Consider the following 17,171-nt stretch of genomic DNA (forward strand, 5'->3'; position numbering starts at 1 on the left):
ATAGTTGTGATGTATCCTATGCAAGATAAGTCATGTGGGATGTCATTGGAAAGGTTATGATTTACTTAATATGATTATCCTATTTGTATGCATGTATCACTTTTGTATCTGAAGTTATGAATATTGACTGTGTAGCTGTATTTCACATGTACTTATGCCTGGGTAACACCCACTAGACAAGATGTTTTCATTCTAGACAGCTGGGTGAGGAAGGGCCTATTCAGGGCAATGTGCCATTAGGAGAACAATAGGCCTTAGGAGAAGCTTATCTCCCACCTGGGGAACTTTCCTGTGAACGCTCCAAACAGCCAGTGAGTGATGCTGCTATGACTCTACTGACATCCCAATATGGAGTCTAGAGACATGTGGTCCTCTAGACTCCATATTGGGATGTCAGTAATTTTCCAGATCGATCTGCGAACTAAGCTTTGAAACAAAGGGTTCCCACCATATGCAAAAGCTATATAAGGCAGGGAGTGACATCATTTGGGGTTCTTCACTGACTCCCCACCCAAGAAGACTCCTGGAAACACCCAAGGAACAGACTGAACTGAGGGAAATGATGGACCCAGGCTAAAGGGATTTTTAACCTGTGAATGGAATACCTGGGGATACCAAGTGCAGCTTGCCCCTTATGAATCTGCAGCCTGCTTGTATCATCACTTAGGGTGAGAATCTGCTATTCATATCCAATCTATTTGGTATATTAAGCTTAGTTTGTATTTTTTGTTTATTTGCTAGGTAATCTGCTTTGATATGTTTACTATCCCTTATAATCATTTAAAATCTATCTTTTGTAGTTAATAAATTTGTTTTTGCTTTATCTAAACCAGTGTGCAGGTGATCATAATGAGCTTGCGCTGTTCAGTTTCCTGTGCAGTGCAAGATGGTATAATTTTGGGTTTACACTCCAGAGGGGGTGCATGCCTGAGGAACTGGGAGGTGCCCTAGCTGAAGGCTTCCCAGGCAGAGACTGGTCAGAGAGCCTACCTGCATGTAACTGCAGCTGGGTGTGTCCCTACTTGTATGTATGCTGATGAAAGTGCAGGCTAGGGAGAGGGTTTTGCAGCTTGTCACAGCAGTATAGTGTAAAAGGGAGCCCAGGCTGGTGGGTCAGGAAGTCTCAGTGGTACCCCAGTTCTAGCTAGCACCCCAGAGGGAATCCGTCACAAAAGGATAGTTTAATCTCCATGCCAATTCAATCCTTGTCCTCGCTGCTGATGCTGGCCAGATGATACCAATTAGTGCCTCCTTTCAAGTTTTTTTTCTTTTTCCCTTTACACATTTGGAACAGAGCTCTGACCAGTGAAAAGATATCAAATGATAACTTTTGGAATCTAGAGACATGGGGTAGATATTAAACAGAAACCTAGGAGTTAAAAATAACTATATCCCATTACTAATCATCAGAACAACCCATTCCTGGTTAATCTTTAGACATTTTAAAACCACACTAAAGCACTCCAGAGCAAACATTATCCTTATGATCCTGAAAATACCCAACTTTAAATCTGATCTAGCAAATGAATTAAATGTATAACATTATCACACTACGACTCTTCCTTACATGTCTTAGTAATTAAGATCTTTCAAGTTCTTTTGCTAGAATGGTTACACTAAGTAAATATTTATTCAGTACCTAAAATGCTATTAGGTTACACAGACAGACAGCAAAAAAAAATCATGACATAGTCTTCAAAAGATGCTGAAAGTTGGAAAAGAACTATATCTAGATTGTGATGAGATTTCTCAGGACATGCTCAGCATTACTCAAGGCCATTGATATAACATATAGTTCATTTGACTGGCAGAAGTCCAAATAGCAAAACCAGAATTTGCAGACATCTTGGTTCTCAACATAATGTGGAACCTGCACCACATTTTAAAGTTCATTTTGTAAGCGAATGTGGCTGAACTAGCGACTGGCGTTATTCCTCTGAATTTAGGAGAAATGATTCATCAATGAATTTGGTACACTTAGTAGAAACATATAAATCAGATTATAATTACCAACTTGGAAAAAATTTCTTTCCTTTTGTTTTAGGAAGTGGGAATTTATGAAATAAATGAATGCATGTGAATTCCTTTTAGCCCCAAATACACAGAGCCAACAAGCCTTCTATTTATACACAAAAAGAGCAATTCCTTATTTCTGATAAAAATAGTAAATATCTTGGTTTCTAAAATCTGTGTTTTCATTAATGTTGAAATGTGCAGGCAAGCACAAGCCTGAATTCTACACCCTTCTCTGCATTAGCTGCAGGAATTGTATCCTGATCTCTTTCCCAATGCAAAATATTAACCTTTGCCAAGCACATTATACAGTAATTAAAAAGAGGTCTAGATCCTTTATCAGTCAAGATTTCAAAGACATTATAACGGAGAGATGCTACTTCAAGCTCAGATGAAAGCTTCACATTATCAGGATCTCAGTTTATGCACTATATGGTTCTATAACCACAGCTAAACTCAGGGAAGATTTAAAAATTGTGGCTTTATTTGAAAAAGGAGAACTAGTTCCCTGTTTGCAATTAGGAGGTGAAAAGCAAGCAAAAGAATTTTACTGATACATGTCTCTTTGAAAAGGAATCTTACATGTGTACTTGATAGGCTGAAAGTGAACCAAGGAGTCTCCAGAGAAATGAATGAATAGTGGTCGTAGCTGAAAAATGATCATTATATCTCTAGCGAATGAATCATTCCAAAATACAATTTCAGAGTAGCATGACCAATAGGTTACAGCAGCCAGGACTACAGATTTTTTAAAACTAGGGCTCTCTGACCTTTTAATTTAAACCACAAATAAGGAAAAGATGGAGAGTGCTCTTCAACTCCGGAAAGCAACATAAACAAACTATAGTGAATGCAGCTCAGTAGGTTTATATTAAGTCATTTTAAGTGAATAAATTTCTGATGATTGTGATTATAAATAATGCATCTAAATGCTAGCATTACAGCCAAAGCTAATTCACTCATGATACATTCATTTAATTATCAGATCTTCTTATGATTTGACTTACTGGTGAGAACCCTCAGCTTTCTGCCCCTCAGAGTCTCAACACTGATTGGCTGAGCCAGGGGCTAAAGCTGGCCCCTTTCTACTCCATCATTTTACCTGACAACTTAGAGAGTTTAACAGGCTGTAGCTCTCCTTCTCCTACAGCAACAGAGAGCTCCTGCCCCCAAGAGCATCTCCTTGTAACTGAGTCCTGATGGCCTTTGATCAGGGCCAGATGCTTGATAGATAATCAACTGCCCACATGGTCTCTTTCCTTTTAAATTAGCTTCCCATATGTAACCCTTCTGCCATTTGGAGTGGGCAGCAAGAAGGGCCGGGTTCAATATCTAGGGGTTCCTTTTAAACAATATAACACAGAACCAGCTCAAGCCTCCACCCAGTAACCTGGTAAAATTATACACAACCCTCTGGGCACCGCTAAGAGGTAATACCCCCCTCTCACAAGCACAGAGGCTGAGTGTAGTAAGTTACCTTTTAAATAAAAGTAACTTAGCAATAATTTGGGAAAACAGCATAAACACAAAAGCAAAACATGAGCAAAACACCCATCCCAGAATACGGTGGGCAGTGTCCTTTGGTTCACGTTCTTGACTCCAACACCAAAGTTCCTGTGGTATGCCCCCACCTTAACACCCCACTCACAGTTGTTGTACCTGGTCAGTCCCCCTGCTTGCCTCTTCGCTGGCTGCTCCCACCAGTCAGCTTCTGCTGCCACCTGCCTCTCTGCTGTGACCTCTCCAGGTCAGTCTCTTGAAGTTCCACCCAACTCTTGGTGATTGTCAACTCTTAGCAGGTTGGGCAGAAATGCTGTTCCCATCACAAGTGATTTCAGCTCTTTAGTGAACACTTAACAAAACAAAAGACTCATAATGGGGACTATTTAGCTCTATTTTTGAACAGTGGGGAGTAACAGGTTAAACCAGAGTGGAGACCCTTAGGTAGAATCCACACTTCCTGGCAGGGACACCTGTCCCTACCTCCTCTTAGTTTCACAGAGGTCTGGCATTTGAGCCCCTGGCTTAGTGAGTTCCTTTCACCTCAAGGGGACCTCCTCAACTGAGACAGGTTAATCACAGTTCTGCTCCCTTTTACTCATACAATAAAGAGAACAATATTGATAACATTTCATTACCCTTGCATTCAGTACTAAAGTGATTTGTAACCCAACACCAGGCAAAGTTGATCACTTTGAGCAACACAGCTTCTGTCTGCTGGATACCTACGCAGAGTCAGTGTGTTCATGTAGACAGGGCCGGCTCCAGACCCCAGCACGGCAAGCACGCGCGTGGGGCGGCCCTTTCCCGGGGGGGCGGCAGGCTGGGCTGGCGGATCTGCCGCAGTCATGCCTGCAGGAGGTCCACCGGAGCCCCGGGACGACCGGACCTGCCGCAGGCATGACTGCGGAGGGGGCGCTCGTCCCGCGGCTCCAGTGGATCTCCCGCAGGCATGCCTGCGGCAGCTCAAGCAGAGCAGCCGGACCTGCGAACCGTCCGCAGCCGCGGGAGGTCCAGCCGAGCCGCGTGACCAGCGGGCCCTCCACAGTCATGCCCGCGGGAGGTCCGCTGCTCCCGGGGTTCAGGGGCACCTCCCGCGCATGACTGCTTGGGGCGGCCAAATAGGTAGAGCCGCCCCTGCATGTAAATACAGTTTGCTCCTGAAGTCTCTCCCTGTCCAAAAATAGCTGTCAGGAGAAAGCTCATTCAGACCCTGCTTACACATGTGTAGCCTGGGCCCAGACCACCTTAAAGGGACCAGCAACCACACAACACTTCTGCACTGACATTCATTAGTCTGCATGGAATATGGGAGCTATTTATCTAGGTTTTTCAGTTGGTGCCTATCACCGTAGTATCTGAGGGCCAAGTATCAGAGTGTCATTTTCCTGTGGGGAGGCAATCTCCCTTCCCTCTTAACAAGAACCTGACTTTTTTGTTTTAATTCAGTATAAAGGAGCATGAGTACTGAGGAGTGTAGGGCTTGTTTACACTAGAAGGTTGTACTGGTTGAGCTCTACCAGTATAGTTAAACCAGTACAATCCCCCTAGTATGGACACAGTCATGTCAGTATAAAGCTATTTTATACCAGTATAACTATTCCAGTACAGGGAGGGGAATAAGCCATATCGGTGTAGGGCACTTTTATAAAGATATAACTGTGTCCACACTAGAAGATGTTGCAGGACAACTATTTAGGTGAAAATAAATAAATAAATGCATCCCTAACCAAAATTGTTATATCGGTACAAAACACTTTGTTTGGACCAGGCCTGTAAACACTAGCAAACACCAGAATGAAGGTTGCTTGCACCACATTAGTGCATTCTATTGTGCATATGCATTATGATACTGACTCACAAGTGTGGCCTGGGGGTCAATTCCCCTCCCCTCTTTGCATCAATTTCCTCCAAACTACCAAGGAAAGTGGTGGTTTCTCCATCTCTTGATGTCTTCTAATGAAGACTAGATGCCTTTCTGGAGTGTGCTTTGGTCCAAAACTAGCTATTGTGCTATACAGGAGGCCTGGGGGGGGGGAGGCAGATTAGATGATCTAATGGTCTCTTCTGGCCCTAGAGTCAAGAAATCTGTGAAAAACTGAGTGTGACACATTAAGCAGCCTCTGATGTTTTCATATATAACCTGCTTGATGCCCAAAACGAATGAGTGAGTGGTGTGATACAGGGGGAGCAGCTCAAACATCAAAAGGGGCTGGTCAGGGGCAGGACATTAGCCCTGCAGGGCAGGGGTGGGTGTGGCAGTGACATCACTGCCTGTTGCAGGACCTCAGCTTATTGGTCAAAGGAGGTTGGGAAGCAGTGACCTCACAGAAGGACCCTGACAATGGCCAGGCAGAAAAAGGCTGCAGGGCTGGGGCACTCTCAGAGACCCCCAGGGCTTTGCTGCAGCAAGTCTCTTCTCAAGGTCTCCTCTTTAGGACTGAAAGAGAACTCAGATTCCCGTATGTGAGGGTGAGGAGGAGCCTCTTTGGATTTTTCCCATTTCCCAGTACTAATTTTGCTGGAAAACCAACATCCCTGTTGAGAAGGCAAGAGTCTCAGAGAGGTTTGGTACTTATTCAGCCTGATCCATCTGGTGACATAAGACAAGTCCCTTCACCTTTCTCAGCCTTAGTTTCTCCTTCTGCCAATTAGGGATAACAATCCTCTCATGCCTACTTCATGGTGGATGGAGATTGGGGAACCATGAAGAATGTCACTAGTTTGAGAATGTCACTAGTAGCTTTGTATAATATTGAGGTGTCCTATCAAGTTGAATCATGGCAGACTATGATGTAATGCAGTAGAACTCTATTTATCCAACCCTCTATTGTCTGGCTCTCAATGTTAACTGAACAATCAGCGCACACAGGTCCAGAGGCAGGCGATTTCTCCTGTGGCCCCTAGGTGGTGCTGCAGCCTCGCACCTTCCTATTCTCCAGATTATCCAAATTTTTGATTATCCGATTTGGCCCCAGTCCCAATTAAATTTGATAAATGGGGTTCTGTTGTATAATAGTTGAAATATTCTATTTTATTTGTATTTTATTAATTTTAAATCATTAAGAGGAGCAACCACTTAGCCCAGACTGAAGCAACTTATCTAGTTTTCCAGATCAAAGTATATCCTCTTTGCGTGTGATGAGATAATTTAACAGTATATGTCGGACCCTACCAAATTCATGGTCAATTTTGGTCAATTTCACGGTCATAGGATTTTTTAAATTGTAAATTTTATGATTTCAGCTATTTAAATCTGAAATTTCACGGGGTTGTAATTGTAGGGGTCCTGACCCAAAAAGGAGTTGTGGGTGGAGGGCAAGGTTATTTTGGGTGGGTTTGTGATACTGCTACCCTTACTTCTGTGCTGCTGCTGGCGGGTGCTGCCTTCAGAGCTGGGTGCCTGGCCAACAGCAGCCGCTCTCCGGTTGCCCAGCTCTAAAGGCAGAACAGAAATAAGGGTGGCAATACTGTGACCTCACCTTAAATAACCTTGCAACCCCCCTGAAACTCCCTTTTGGGTCCGGACCCCCAATTTGAGAAACAGTGGTCTCTCCTGTGAAATCTGTATAGTAGAGGGTAAAAGACCAGAATTCAGGGGGGGAGACCAGATTTCATGGTCCGTGACGCATTTTTGATGGCTGTGAATTTGGTAGAGCCCTAAGTATATGACAAACAGGAGAAGATGCTTTTATTTTGCAAAAACATATTTTTGCAAAGAATTTTCATCCAAATCGATTTATGATTTAGAAAAAAACCAAAAAAAACCCTTGTTTAATCTTGATGGGATTTTCCAACAGGAAATTGTTTCAATGAAATTTTTCCCACCATCTCAATTCCTGGGCTCTATCCCTGCCTCTTCGGGGGGTTATTGTCTGTTGGTTAGAGCAAGAGTGAGACCTGTTAGCTTTTCTCTCTGGCTTGACCATCGCATTGCTGTGTGACCTGGGGTAGGTCATTTCCCTTCTCTGTATCTCAGGGTCCCAATCTGTTCAATGGGAAGAGGGACACTTCTCTAACTCCTGGTACTAGTGAGTCTGGGTGAGGTAATGGGCATTAAAACACTTTGTGGAGGAGAAAGGGTTGTTTCAAGGTGTTGATCACTAAGGCATTCTAAAATTTGCTAAAATGTCTAGTCTAGAGAAACAAGAAATGGTCGGAGACAAATTTTAACCATTGGTTCCTGACTCAGCTTTCTGGCCTTAACAAACCAGGCGCTGTACATCAGTTCTCTTCTGAGATCCTAGAGAAAGAATATCTTCGCATCCATTAACAAGATAGTACCAATGTTTAAAAAGGGGAACAAAGAGGCCCTGGGGACTTACAGACTAGTCAGTCTCACTTTGATACCTGGAAAGATACTGGAACAAATTATTAAACAATCAACTTGTAAGCACCTAGGGTTACAAGGACCAGTGTGCATGGATTTGTCAAGAACAAATCATTCCAACACCATTTCCTTCCTTGTCAGGGTTACTGGCCTGGTGGATACGGGAAGCAATAGACATGCTATATCTTGGTGTTAATAAGGCTTTTGACCCAGTCCCACATGACAGTCTCATAAGCAAACTGGGGAAATGTGGCCTGGATAAAATTACTATAATGTGGGTGCAGAACTGGTTGAAAGACCATACTCCAAGAGTAGTTACCAATGTTTGGCTATCAAAGTGAGAGAGTGTATCTAGCTCATAGACTTCCTCGTTCAGCCCAATGGGAGAGGATGGCATTAAAGGAGCCTGGCAAATGATCATGGTTTTGTGTATTCCATGGATCCTTTGCTATGCAGGGCCAGTGTAACCACTAGGTGAACTAGGCAGCCTCCCAGGGTGCCAAAAAGTGGCAGCCACTCACCTCTCACCCCCGCCAGCTGCCTCTTCTGCTCCGCTCGGCGCTTAGCATGCGGGGCAGGGGGAGGAGACAGCGAGTTCCTCCCCCCACGGCCAGGCAAGCCGGGCTGGCTGGACTCGGGAGACTAGAGGCGACTTGTCCTGCTGGGGGATTCTCGGTCCACGCCCAGGCCAAGTCAGGGTGGGGCACTCGCTTGTGCGCCAGGAGTCCCAGCGTGGAGCGCTGGGGGCCGGGGCTGGGTCTCGGCAGGGAGCCGGAGGGAATGGGGGCTGGGGCTTTGGTGTTGGGAGATGGAAAGACGCTGCGGGGTGTGGGGTCCCTGCCCCACAGAGCCAGAGGGGGCTGACTGAGCTCCAACAGCTTGGGTCGGACTTCACACGTGTGTGGGGGGGGGGGCACTGGTGGCATGTCTGGCTCCCCAGCCTGGCCCTTCTTACAGAAAAGATTCTGTAGGGCTCCCTCGGGAGCTCTGCACCTCCATCGCCCTGGCACTGGCTGTCCCCTGGGGTGCTCCTGTTCTGCTGTTTAATTCTCAATATACGGACGAACCACTAAAACCCTGATCCTGCAAACGCTTGAGCGCCTGCTTTACTTTAGACAGGAGAGTAAATTTCCTGTCCTTGCCATCCATCATGGCACTGTTTGGGCTTTAAGTTAAGCATTAACATGTTTGCAGCATCGGGGACCAGGTGAGGTGTGGAGAAATCACATTGTTCTAAGGTGTTAAAGGAGGGTGGACTTCTTCAGAGGAACCAAATTAACTGATTGTGTAACCTCATAGTCTCGTAGTGTTGTACAATACAGTTTCTCACCTCAAAGTCTTTTCTCCTTCTCCCCCTGTTTTGTTTTATTTTATTTCTGTTCTTTTTTGATTATTTCCTTGGATGCTGCTCCCCCGCTCCTCGGGAAAAAAGTACATTAATGAAATTGCTAACTGAAATAAAAGTCCAGAAAAATTACTAGTAAATTTCCCATTGTGAGATGGTCACTTACTCATATGTGGTATTTTGGATCACTCTTTGGGCAATTAATTTAACTTCTTGTTTATAAGATTGGTGCAATCTGGAACTATCATTTGCTGTTCAGGTTTTTTTTTTTCCCCAGGAAAAAACAAAACTGATTTTTTTCTTCTCACTAAAAAGTAATTTAAAATGAGATGAAATATTTTTTTTTGAAACTGTATGTTATTACTTTCATGGTCTTTGTATATTTTAAGCTTGCAACATTAATATTGCATTAAATATGATTTTGCATGTTAATTTATGCTCCGGGGAGAAGGGAAAGGGGAAGTGGGGGGCGCAAGGTGGAAGTTTTGCCTAGGGTGCAAAATATCCCTGCACCGGCCCTGGCTATGTGGCATGAAAATCAGAGAGGGGAGCCACTGAGTTGGTGAGTGGGCAGGACACACCCAGCTATTGCCTGACCAGATCCTTTTTGGATGCCCAGAAAGGGAGTGAGGTTTGCCCAGTGCCATCACAAGCCAGGAACCAGAACACCTCTCCCTCCCCAGGGAATTACTGTCTGTGTGGTGAGGTCACATTGTTCTTGTCATGCTGCAGTTTGGATTTGCCTTGGAACAAACCCATGTGCTACAGCCGCCAGACCTAGTTACTAGAGAAATCACTAAGGGGTGGGGAACACAGACCTTTGGTCTGTCAGCTCCAAAAGCCTCAGGCCCCAAGCAACTAGTTCCAGGAAGTAAATAAATAATAATTGGAGATATACCAATCTCCTAGAACTGGAAGAGACCTTGAAAGGTCATCAAGTCCAGCCCCCTGCCTTCACTAGCAGGACCAATTTTTGCCCCAGACTCCTAAGTGGCCTCCTCAAGGATTGAACTCACAACCCTAGGTTTAGCAAACCAATGCTCAAACCACTGAGCTATCCCTCCCTATCCCTGGATGCAATAGAGAGTCCCCTATTGTCACTAAGAGCTGCACTCCAAGGCATGCCTGCTCACCCACACAGATACATTCCCAGCACGTCTTGGCCCCTGCTGTGAATCCCCCTCCAGAAAGAGCCACCAGGCTTTTAATCCCTCAGCGTCTGCAACTGAGCCACTAGACAGCAATACCATTCCAGCCCCAGGATTTGGAGCCTGGTTCTGGGCAGTCATCTAAAGATCCACCTTCTGCTGGTTTCAGGTCTTTGGAAATATCTTCTTGGAGGGGCAGAGAAGGTCATTCCTCCAAACAGCAACTCTGGCTATCTACGACCCCTGCTCCAGATCAGTCAGGCTTGGCTGGTCCTAGCATACTCCATTCTGGGGGAAGCCAACCAGCTAATAGGCGATGAGGTAAGTAGCTGGATTATGCTCAGGAATTTGGGGGTGGGACCCGTGGCCTTTCCCCTCTCAGCCATGGAAAGTCATTCCCACTCGATTGCCATTTGGTGGTTGGGCAGCAACAAGCCTGGCGGGGAATGAGAGTCAGAGCTGGTGCTATTGGGATGAGAGATGAATTCACCTCCACAAGCAGGATGGAGCCAGCTTGTCCCTGAGCAGTTCAGAACCAGCTCTTTAGCTAGGCTATTTACTTACAAGTGTTACATCACCAGAATAAGCTGCCATTGCTCATGGCAAAGGCAGGAGAATCCCCTAGTGATGTTGTTAGCCTTTCCTGCCCCACAGGGCCTCAGCCCAGTTCCCAGTGTTCTATGTCCATGTCACCAGAGGCACCATTTAGAGTTGCCCCTATCACTGGCAGCTTGGAGGGGCGAGGCACATGGGCTGGGGGAAGATTGCTTTGCTGCTGCCCAGGCTGGACCTGCTCTGGGGAGAACTGGATGATTCGATCAGCCTCATTCACTAGGGCTGCCATCCTGCAGCTTCACCATTAGTCACTGGGAGTCAGTTAGGGAAAGGGCTCAACCTCCCCCATCCCCCATTATTGCTGCTAGAAATCCTCTGACCCCCTCTGCTAGAGCCCCCTCCCTGTCCTAACTGGGTGGAGTGGGTGGTGGAGGAGAGATTCTGAGAACTTGAGCTGTGTCCCCAGGTGGGTGTGGAGGTGGAACACCTATCAGAGGGAGGCTGAGGGAATGGAGGCCAGAGCTCACCCTACAATGGGGGCGGGTATTTAACACTGGAGGTCACTAGAGAGGAAGACAAGAGTCCATCCCAGGTGTCAGGAGAGTAAATCTGTCCCTGAGACATGGGCAGGTGCAGGGGGGAAATGCTGCTGGTTTCTGTTGCTATTAATCGCCCCTGATCCCTAGCGGCATCCAAGTCTCTGACAGGTTCTTGTTCACTTGCAGCAGGCGGACATCTTGGCCAAGGTAATGCACCAGTTCCACACCATCAGTTCCTTTTGCTAGCTGCCTGAGGTAGTGCAGGGGCTGTGCTTCTTGGTACGCCTGTGATGGGGTGTATGAGAAATTAGATCGCAGTCCAGGGCCACTGTGATCCCACCCCACTGAAACTGCAGAACCTGCTCCAGATGGAGGAGGAGTGTGGTGAAGCAGAGAAACCACCCACCAGCACAGAAGGGGTTAAGGAGAGCCTTTGGACCCAACCAGCCCTGCATCATTATACTTGCAGCTAATGCCAGGCGAGTAGGGGAGAGAAAAGGAGAGAACCTGACTCAGTTTGGGGCTGACTGGTGAAGAGACAGGACCTAGCTGCCTCCCCAACTGAGGGAAGGATCACTAGCCTGCCAGCCAAGGCAGCCACCAGGAACCCAGCACTGTCTTCTGGATCAAAGGAGATGGGGAAAGAGTCCTAGGAGCACCCAGCCTTAGAGGAACCTGGGTGACAGAAGTACAGAGTCCTTGTGGGGGTTCTGACCCCACCAAACTTACAGCTACCCCACCTGGAGGAACCTGGGACCTCAGCAGGATAGCCACCACAGGCACTTGGATTATAGGGGCCATGCCCCAAACTGAAGGGGCAACAGTAGGAAGTAGCTCAGGACACCAAATGTAGACTTCCCCTAGGGAGATCTCCTACTCCGGGGTTAACTTACACAGGGCTCTAGGTTGGGACCTGGTGGAGTGGGAGGTCCTGGGTTCCCCTACTGCCCTGTGCCTTAAAGACTGAGGCACCTTGACGACAGAAGCAGGAGGCAGGAAGCCACGTACTACAACCACTAGACCAACTGACCCTCCAAATCCTCTGTTTACAAGGCGTTTAGAGGACAGCTCAGAAGTGAGAGAGATAGCAGAGAACAAGAGACTTATCTTGGGAGCGCCTGAACAAGGGTGCAGCAGGAGTCTTGGCTGCAGGAATGGTTTTGCTAGCAGCAGCTACCCCAGGCCTGAGAGAAGGGGCTAGCCCTTCGCTAAGACTAGGCTCTAACTTCTGGAGGATCACTGGTATGGCATTTAACTATATGCCAAGAGGGAGGGCCCGGGCTCCCATATGAACCACCCTTTTTGTGGACTGGGAATAAACCCTCTTTCCCTCCCTTGGAGAGGAAGAGAGGATGGAGACATTTTAACTCTCAGTCAATAGTGTGCCACTCAAAGGCAACATGTGGGTTCAAGACCCTTTCTTTTGTGGGGATGTTGGACTGTATGCATTGTATTGGAATCTGGTGAATTGGCCTTGTGGGTCAAGTCGCTAGCTACCAAAAGGTGGACTGCCACAGCATTGGCGTGATTGCTGGAGTGAGACCAGAGACAGGGGAGAGTTGACACCCAGGGACATGACTATTAGGTGGCAACCACACATAGGCCTATCCCCCATCACAATTTGGCAGAGAAAGCAGGCAGCAGGTCTGGAATGTTGCCATGAGGCCCCCAAAAGAGAAAAAGGATAGATCTGAATGAATGAAGTGGCTATTAGACAGCGAACAACAACAGGCAGCCCCCACTGTAGCAACAACAGTAGCATGTGGTACAACAAATGGCTACCCAGGAGCAACAACAGGTGACATAACAAGCAGCTCATTCAGGAGTTGGCAGTGCAGCAATAAGAACAGCAGCAATGCATTGTCCAACAAATAGTTACCCTCTGTGATGGGGTGTACTTGCCCCACACTGAACAGGGAAGGGTTAACTCCACACTGTGGGCTGAGGAAGCCATGCCCCCTCAACTCTGCTGGGCATGCTCCAACTGGAGCACCAGTATAAAAAGGAGCAGCTCAGCTCAGTCAGGGCTGACCACTGAGGATTGAGGACACACATGGCCAGCTCCAACCCAGGAGCTGGAAGCCCCAGATACTGGAAGCCAGGCCTACTGAGGCCTGGGCAGATACCTGCTACCTGAAGATACCCAAGGGAGGACAGAGATGCTGAGAGCTGCACAGACTGAGAAACCGGAGACTCTGGAAACACCCACTCCAGTTCTTTAGGATCTGAGGGAATTAAGGACAGTCTCACATACACCTCTACCTCGATATAACGCTGTCCTCGGGAGCCAAAAAATCTTAACACGTTATAGGTGAAACCGCATTATATCATACTTGCTTTGATCCGCCGGAGCATGACGCTCCGCCCCCCTGGAATGCTGCTTTCCTGCGTTATATCCAAATTCATGTTATATTGGGTTGCGTTATATCGGGGTAGAGGTGTATTTTTAAAATGCAGTGCTTTTTTCCTGTTTACCCAGCTACGGCAGATACTTTTCCCTCTTATGCAATCTTGCAAGTAAGCTTTTATTTGGGGTGGATAAGGGTGTTAAGAAAAGACATAGCAATTTAATAGATGGAGGTTCAATAACCTACAAGATGAAAAATTTAAGTATCATGTCATTCAGGAAACAAAGACATGCATTGAACTCCACAAAGGAGAAGATATATCCCCTTCATTCCTCTGGAAGGCATTTAAACCTGTGCTAGAGAGCCAAATAATATCACACTCTGCCCATAAAAGAACAAGGAACAGTCAGTTAACAAAAGATTAGAGTTAAAGGTAATATCGCTCTAGAGGCGATGCACTGAATCGCCTAGTACAAACCAGCTCAGCAGAGCTACACACTCTTAAAGCACAAATTCGGTGTGGGTGCCAATAAGCCTAGTAAACAACTTATCCTTTGTCTGACCCTTCCTTTTTCTGTCTTGTCTATTTAAGCCCCAGTCCTGCAACTGACAGCACCCAAGGCAGACTGCTGCTCCATAGAAGTCAATATTATTGGGCTTTGCCTGAGTGCAGCAGTCTGTCTGCATGCTATTAATGGCAGAACAGGGCCTAGAATGTAAGTTCTTCTGGGTAGTCACACTCTCTTACTATGTGTATGTGCAGCACACAGAACTGTGGAGCCCTGATCTTGGCCAGGGCCTCTAGGTGTTACTGCAATACAAACAGTAGATAAATAATAAACAAATGACTAAAGCTGTCAAGCGATTAAAAAAATTAATCGTGATTAATAGCTCAATTAAAAATATTAATTGTGATTAATCGCACTGTTAAGCCATAATAGAATACCATTTATTTAAATAATTTTGGATATTTTCTACATTTTCAAATATATCAATTTTAATTACAATGGAGAATACAAAGTGCACAGTGCTCACTTTATATTTATTTTTATTACAAATATTTGCACTATAAAAAACAAAATAATATTTTTCTATTCACCTAATACAAGTACTGTAGTGCAATTGCTATCATAAAAGTTGAACTTACAAATGCAGAATTACGTCCAAAAAAATAACTGCATTCAAAAATAAAATAATGTAAAACTTTAGAGCCTACAAGTCTACTCAGTCCTACTTCTTTTTCAGCCAATCGCTCAGACAAACAAGTTTGTTTACATTTACAGGAGATAATGCTGTCAGCTTCTTGTTTACAATATCACTTGAAAGTGAGAATAGGCGCATGCATGACATTTTTGTAGTTGGCATTGCAAGATATTTATGTGCCAGATGCACTAAAGATTCATATGTCCCTTCATGCTTCAACCATCATTCCAGAGGACATGTGTCTCTGCTGACAACAGGTTCTGCTCAATAACCATCCAAAGCAGTGTGGACCGATGCATGTTCATTTTCATCATCTGAGTCAGATGCCACCAGCAGATGGTTGATTTTCTCTTTTGGTGGTTCGGGTTCTGTAGTTTCCGCATCGGAATGTTGCTCTTTTAAAACTTCTGAAAGCATGCTCTACACCTCATCCCTCTCAGATTTTGGAAGGCACTTCAGATTCTTAAACCTTGGGTTGAGTGCTGTAGCTATCTTTAGAAATCTCACATTGGTACCTTCTTTGCGTTTTGTCAAATCTGCAGTGCAAGTGTTCTTAAAATGAACAACGTGCTTGGTCATCATCCAAGACTGCTATAACATGAAATATATGGCAGAATGTGGGTAAAACAGAGTAGGAGACATACAATTCTCCCCCAAGGAGTTCTGTCACAAATTTAATTAATGCATTTTTTTTACAAGCATTAGCAGCATGGAAGCACGTCCTGTGGAATGGTGGCTGAAGTATGAAGGGACATACTAATGTTTAGCATATCTGGCATGTAAATATCTTGCAATGCCTGCTACAAAAATGCCATGTGAATGCCTGTTCTCACTTTCAGGTGACATCGTAAATAAGAAGCAGGTAGCATTATCTCCTGTAAAAGTAAACAAACTTGTTTGTCTTAGCGATTGGCTGAACAAGAAGTAGGACTGAGTGAACTTGTAGGCTCTAAAGTTTTACATTGTTTTGTTTTAGAGTGCAGTTCTGTAACAAAAAAAATCCACATTTGTAAGTTGCACTTTCACCATAAAGAGATTGCACTACAGTACTTGTATGAGGTGAATTGAAAAATGCTATTTCTTTTGGTTGCCATTTTTACAGTGCAAATATTTGTAATACAAAATAATACTATAAAGTGAGCACTCTTTACTTTGTATACTATGTTGTAATTAAAATTAATATATTTGAAAATGTAGAAAAACATCCAAAATATTTAATAAATTTCAATTGGTATCCTGTTGTTTAACAGTGTGATTAAAACTGCAATTAAGCAAGATTAATTTTTTTATTGCGATTATTTTTTTAGTTAATTGCATGAGTTAACTGTGATTAATCGACAGCCCTACAGGTAACTAATTATTATGAGGCTAGAGGCCACCAACACAAATCCCTGAGGTAAAACAATTTGCAGAGAAACAAATGACAGAGCAAGTGAAACCCTTGAGGAAGTAGAATCACTAGCTGTCCGTGTCATTACAAGAATGGATGCACATGGTTAGATAAAGCTAATAGAGTGTGGTAACTTCTGGAAGATAAAAGACGCCTGGTTCTGATCTCACACTAGTTTTGCATTAGCACTGTTTAACCTGAGTTACCACTATTTCCCACCTATATAAGTGAGATCCGAATCAGACCTAAGAAGCAAGCTATTTCTTTTCTATGGTACCTAGTGCCAACTTAATCACGACCACTTTCCTAGTCTAGACAAGTCCTTTGAGGCCCTGTATGTGGTTCCAGTTTTATCAAAGTGCCCCTCACTCTGCCTGTTCTCCTGCAGAATTAGTGGAATGATCCTCACAAAAGCACTCCCCACCCTAACTGACACACAAGATAGCACAGGTAGCAATAAGTAAATGAGTAGGTTCCTATGGGATAGTTCAAGCTGCTGCTTAACACTAGATCCCACAACAGTCTGGTCTCCCCACCTTTTCTGGATGCTGTTTCACAGGATGGCACCCTCCTTTAGTTATTGGTTACCATAGAGACAGAACAGCATGCACTACAGGGAGTTTTGTGCAGCGGAGCTAGGGAGATGGGAGCAGGGACGTCATCAAGGGTAGAGCTGGGCACCTGGTGAGAGGCAGTCTGGGCAGTGGTGAGGAGACTGTCTATTTGGGGAAATCATTTTGGTGAGCAGGGAGAGGAGTAGGAGGGCGCTTGGAAAAGATTTGGGGCAGGAAGGGGAGAGT

At 45.2% G+C, this 17,171-nt stretch overlaps 1 long non-coding RNA gene across 1 annotated transcript; it reads left to right on the top strand.

Moving 5' to 3' along the window:
* Positions 1 to 5,851: 5,851 nt before the first annotated feature.
* Positions 5,852 to 14,274, top strand: LOC123350828. The gene is made up of 3 exons (XR_006573845.1): positions 5,852 to 5,985; positions 10,506 to 10,657; positions 11,617 to 14,274. It is a non-coding gene; the product is annotated as an uncharacterized LOC123350828 (long non-coding RNA).
* Positions 14,275 to 17,171: the final 2,897 nt, after the last annotated feature.

This window comes from Mauremys mutica, chromosome 1 (assembly GCF_020497125.1).
Source record: "Mauremys mutica isolate MM-2020 ecotype Southern chromosome 1, ASM2049712v1, whole genome shotgun sequence".
Classification (NCBI taxonomy): Eukaryota; Metazoa; Chordata; order Testudines; family Geoemydidae; genus Mauremys; species Mauremys mutica.